Source organism: Frankliniella occidentalis, unplaced genomic scaffold (genome assembly GCF_000697945.3).
Source record: "Frankliniella occidentalis isolate FOCC.00 unplaced genomic scaffold, Focc_3.1 Scaffold141, whole genome shotgun sequence".
NCBI classification, from domain to species: Eukaryota; Metazoa; Arthropoda; class Insecta; order Thysanoptera; family Thripidae; genus Frankliniella; species Frankliniella occidentalis.
The window spans coordinates 608922-615014 of NW_026267268.1; the positions used below are offsets into that span (position 1 = coordinate 608922).

The 6093-nt window shown below is 47.1% G+C and overlaps 1 protein-coding gene across 1 annotated transcript in view; it reads right to left on the minus strand.

Annotated features, from left to right (window-relative positions):
• Nucleotides 1-6093, minus strand: part of LOC113214915 (nose resistant to fluoxetine protein 6-like) — a 53662-nt gene that overhangs the window by 37441 nt on the left and 10128 nt on the right. The gene's annotated exons all lie outside the window — the stretch shown is intronic.

Genomic DNA, 6093 nt, shown 5'->3' on the forward strand with positions numbered 1-6093 from the left:
CACACCCTTAGGGGTGGTTGCTAGGATTTGCCGTAGGCGTTTCGTTCTCTAGAAGTGGACCTTAAGATCCCCTGAAAATTTCAAGTCTCTATCACATCTCCTTCTAGTGGAACAGACAGACAGACAGACACACAGACAGACAGACACACAGACAGACACGAGGTCGTTTGTATAAGCCCGCTAGATAGCTTTTTCAAAGCAGAAGGGCGGGCTAAAAAGGGTGTCAAGCTGAATCAGAAAGAAATATTTCATCAAAAAAATAATATATTTCACACAGCTCTGGACTGTCTCCTCTGAGACTTTACCCAGAAGTTAGTACATTGCTTTAAGTCACCGAAGTAATGCATAAACTGAATTTCTAAACTGTGCTAAAGCAAACGCACATCAACACTCGTCCGCTCGTCACAGTACAGCTGCGAGCCGACAGCCGACCGCCGTAGCGCGGAGTGGGGGGCGCGCGCGCCGCCGAGCGGCGAATTTCTCATACCTGGCTGGGCCTACGAGCATTTGTAAATACGCGGCCGGGTTGGCGCCGGTGGCCCAGTATTGTTGGGCAGGGGCGGAGTTTGCCTTGGCTGGCGCATTGTTAGGGAGGGGCCTATAGCGCCTAGCGCGACACTTCGGCGCTCGGGCGCTCACTCACTCGCCCCCCAGCGCCAAAGATATCGTTTTCTGGTCTGCACTTGGTTCTCTGTACTTATCGAGAGTAAAAGCTAGCTGACACCTAAAAGTTCCACCTGCTTAGAGTTGACGAACACACCAAAGCAAAGCGTGAAAGTTCGAGGTAATGCTTTAATCTTGAAAGTGATGCCATTCGGCTGCACATATGTTCGTTATTTACTGAGAAATCGACAAAAATCTGCCGCGTCCAAGAGACGGCGGCCATGACACCTTCGTGTCAAAAGTTCGTTAAACGTGGTTTTCGAGTATTTAACAAACCAGTTTCGGCATATTTCACTTGATATTAGTCTTTTTTAAACCTTTCTGCAGGTGCGACTACCAGTGGCCCATCTCAAATATGAGTAGTTTGTTTGTTATACCCATGGAAAGTCCAAATGTGAGCTTTGCAACGCATATAGGGAAAACGTCGGGCAAACACGACAAGGTACTGAAATTTAAGGTTCTCAACCTGCTCTCACCTCTCACGCGCTCCTCAGCGCTGAGGCGGCGAGTGGCGGCGGCACGGCTGGGCCCGCGCATGGTTTACGGTCGCGTAGAAGCGTTGCGTTTCTACCACCTGCTTTGCCACACGGTTTGTCAGACTCTACACCCGGTGTGCCTTACCGTGGCGTGTTCAACAACTTCTTTTTTCCCGGTAAGCCACGATACTTGTTGGCCTCCTAGCCTCAACCGTCGCCATGGTCTGTTGCTCCGTTATGGTCATGTTTCTGGCTCTCACTTACAGGGTGTTTGCTGGTAGCTTTATACCATGCGTTTATTGCTCGAGCTTTTCTGCTGTGCGATGTTCGGCTAAACGCCACGGCTTGTCGCCGTCCCGGCTGGCCATGAACTGGAGTCGAAATGGGAGCCTCTACCTACATGGTTTTTTTTAACAACATGATGTAAGCACTATTAGCCTCCCCCGTTTCTCTTCCAATGTAGACTTTGTGTCATTATGTTTTGGGGCGCTTGCCGCCATAAGATGGTGTCCTCGCTCTGTGGACCTTCCATGAGTTAATTAATGTTTATTTAACTTATGGGTCCCTGTGGCTAGATGTGGCCTACACTGTTAAAAATACCGTACCCAACTACAGCAGATACTACAGTATTTTGTCTACGGTTTGTCACAGTACGGAACCGTACGCCATATTTTGCCGTATGGGATACACTACAGGCAAACCGTAGTCCAAAAACAACATCTGTGTTCTGTACCATACCCAGAGCGTCACTGGCCTGGAGATTGACTCGCTAGTTAGCTCTCGCTGACGATACGTCACGCCAGATAAGTCATACGCCAGAGGTGCACTGTTACAAAAATCCACAGTAATAGGTACAGGAAACTATTGGTCATACACTTGCCTGACACGTCTGTGGTCAAACCGTACCTCCTACAGAAGAGCTACAGGATGCACCGTACCAAAACCGTACATCATACAGCATAGGTACAGGAGGAGCACCGTATCAAAACTGTGGTCATGACTTTGCTGTACCCTTACAGTTTAATTACAGATATGCCGTTTGAAATTTTTTTGAATGAGGGTTTGGTCAGATATTGACCGCCAACTGCAAAGTTCAAAAATAGTTGCATCCCTAGGGACTGGGACAGGCAGGGCGCTGCCCGGCTGGACAGCGGCACCTCTGGCGTATGACTTACCTGGCGTGGCGTATCATCAGCGAGAGCTAACTAGCGAGTCAATCTCCAGGCCAGTGACGCTCTGGGTATGGCACAGAACAAAGATGTTGTGTTTGGACTACGGTTTGCCTGTAGTGTATCCTATACAGCAAAATATGGCGTACGGTTCCGTACTGTGACAAACCGTAGGCAAAGTACTGTAGTATCTGCTGTAGTTGGGTACGGTATTTTTTAACAGTGCCACTGTGCGATCAGGCAGAGCCGTGCCTCGGGTATGCAACTATTTTTGAACTTTGAAGTTGGCGGTCAATTCCCGACCGAATCCTCTTACACAAATCTTACTAACGGCAAACTTGTAGATATACCGCAAGGGTACAGCAACGTCATGACTACAGTTTTGATACGGTGCTCCTGTACCTATTCTGTATGATGTACGGTTTTGGTACGGTGCATCCTGTACCTCTTCTGTAGGAGATACGGTTTGACCACAGACGTGTTAGGCATGTGTATGACCAATAGTTTCCTGTACCTATTACTGTGGTTTTTTGTAACAGTGTAGCAGTGCATCCAAAAGGGCAGGCTGTTGCGGGCTACTTCCCCCTCCTCCCATGTTAAAGCATAGGCGCCAAAAAAAGAAGCCAGCAAAAGCCTGCCCTTTTGGATGCCCTGCAGTGTAGGGGCTGCTTCTGGAGTCTAGGCTAAGTGGGTCATGTCTCGTGGCTCACTCAGGCTCCAAGAGAGACCCTGAACTGCATTTAGTCACGGGGATCCATGTGTATATTTAATATTGAGGTTGTACTGTGAGTTTACGAAAAATCTCTTTGATACTTGTCTGTTTAAATATAGACTGTTTAGACTGTTTAGTCCTCAAGTTTCTGTACTGTAGGTACTTGTATTGATTTAACGTACAGTCTGGATTGTTTCCTGTGCCATTGATATTGTGGTTATTAAATCGAGTAACTTTGTTCTAACACACACTGCCTATTTATGAGTCATTTTGACAAGTGTGTTCACTCCCAGGCCCGCCCTTCCGCCATACGGAGTTGCCAGCTCCGCCACACTCCGCCGGCAACTCCGTTTCGGTAGGGGCTGGGCATGCTTGGCCTGCCAGCGGCGATGGGCAGGCCTGCGATCCGGCAATTTTTATCAAGCGATTTGCTGAAGAACATAATCAAATGATGTAATGGGCCTTCAGCCCGCTAAAACCCGTCGTCTTTAAAATTTGCCCCGTAGACACGAAAAGGCATGTAACAGTGAAGAACCGCGGCTATAACCCACCCTTGCTTAGAAAAGTTTTTTTTGGGGGGGGGGGGGGGCGGTGGTAGGGTGGTCAGTCTCTTTCCTATTTTGCGGTTTTTTGGGCCGTCTACAACTTATTGTTCACTACAGCAATGTTTAGCTTATTTTCGTGAAAAAAGACCCTCCAGCGCCTAAACAGAGATAGAGCCAAACGGACGAAATTTTCGCTCAGAGGCTCTACTTTGAAGAGTTACCCCGTAGAAGAACATAAAAAAAAAAATACTTTTGGGGCGACCCTATTAGAAGCGACTCCGTTTTAGCCCGATGTACTGCAGACGATTCCGTTATCTATCAGGGTTGTGTCCGGACTCTTCCGTCATCAGCCCGGCGCCGGACTCGGACAGTCCGGTAGATGCCCGTCGACGTTCGGACGACCCGGAATGAATCCGGATAATGTCGGACAGCCCGGTGCCTGTCCGGAGCTCACCGGACGATCCCGTCAAAGTCCGAAATTTCTTCAACTTTCCACCGCGCCCTAGCTTATGCCGAGATTTTGACAGTCTAACGACGAGAAATCTAAGGAAAATGTTAGTAAAATGTTACAATCTGGGGAAAACAGTATGTGTATCAGCCTTCAGAAATAAGTACTTTCACCTTAGGTTTTAAATGTTTCAGCTGATGCAAACTGATAGCAAATTTTTTAGAAAGCAGCCTCCTCTAAAAAGACCAAGAAATACTTTGTAAATAAATATTGCTTCGGGTTTAGATGGATAATGAGCGCCATCAAGCTGTTAGTAGATTGTCGAAAACAGCAGCCTTGTAGGACAGACCGTTCTCTAACAGCAGAGGAAACAGTGCGTTGTTCGGGACTGAGGTAAAGAGGCTTTCCGAACGGACCTCTCCCAGCGATCCGGGTTACCTCAGCGGTCTATGGCGTCAACTACACAAGAGGGGAGTCCGAGGAGTAAGGGAGTGAATCCTGGCTCGGACGAAGAGGGAGCTTTCCGGAACTATTTTCGAGCTGTCCGTTCGGGCTTCAGGCGGACTGTCCCTTTGTCGGACTCATACCGGGTGAAAACGTTTTTAATAGGGGAATATTTGAACCTTGGATACCCCCATTCACAGCCTTAGGGGTGGTTGCAGAATCTGCCGTAGGCGTTTCGTTATCTAGGAGTAAACCTTAAGATACCCTGAAAATGTCAAGTCTATAGCACATCTCCTTCTATTGGAACAGACACACAGACAGACAGACACACAGACACGAGCACTGTAAAACGTTTTCGTGATTTTACGAAAAAAAAGTTTACGAAATGCTTCGTAAAAATCAATTTTACGAAAATATTTCGTAAGTGCCAATTTACGATAACATTTCGTAAAGTGACGAATACATTTCGTAACGAATGCATTTTTGGGGGGCCGTAAGACATAAAATTTGACTAAAATATTTACAATTGTCATCCCCTTTAGGTAGAGCTTGGGATTTTACAAAGCAAATTCGTAAAATAACGATGCATCGTAATTTGTTAGAAACGAAGTTTACATAATACAAAATTAACCGAGAAAATGTCGTAAAATCACGTTCATTTTCTTTACAGTGAGGTCGTTTGCATAAGCCCGCTAAATAGCTTTTCCAAAGCAGAAGGGTGGGTTAAAAAATACACAGGATGCTCACGCCTCTCTACCACTACTAATGAATTGGTTGCTGCCGGGCACACAACTTAAAGCTATAGTTTCCAGCAAATCTCCTTCTAGTAGATTAGAGGCAGACACGAGGTCGTTTGAATAAGGCTGCTGGATAGCTTTTTCAAAGTGGAAGGACGGGCTAAAAAGCATTAAAGCGGGCATATGCAACCACTCTCGTGTCCTTCCGTCCGTCTGTACCCTTCGCCTTGTAAGAGGAAGGAGATGAGCTTGAGGTCTGCAAATTTTAAGGCATATATCCTAGGTGTTATCAGGGTATTAGAAGTCATCGTGGTATTACTGAACTTGAAGTGAGTATCCCCTTGCTTCTCCTCTTACGTTGTAGAGGCTGTAGCCGGTCACGCTAAAAGTTAGTATGTTTGGAAAGTACAGAAAAATAGCCCACAGGACTAAGAGTCAGTCCCCTCGACCAGGGCACAAAGCTTCTCCTCCAGTTTTTCGTGCAGCTCAAGTAGCACAAGCAATCTATGCCAACCCGCCGTCGCCCGCTCTGCTCTGTAGATGAGAGGGGCAGGGGGGGGGATTTTTCTTCTAGTAGAGACAAGAACGTTGAGACGGGTATGGTTTGAAATATTTCACAATTTGAATGAATTAGAAGTCCAACAGCTGGAAGTAAGTGGCAGCTCGCCGCCGCGGCGTAGTGTGTCTAGCCGCCGCTAGGTGGTGCGTAGTGGAGCGGCTTTTGCTCTCACCCTACTATTTTGTTGATGCCCCAACAGTGATAGTGATCAAAATGTCAGTTGGTCAAACCGAGTGTGTTGTACTTTTAGTTCTAGAGTTGAAGAACTTGTCCTCAAGTGTTTCGCGAGTGTCCAGAGTCAGGGATCTAAACTGATTTGTAGAGTGGTTTACGGGGGGGG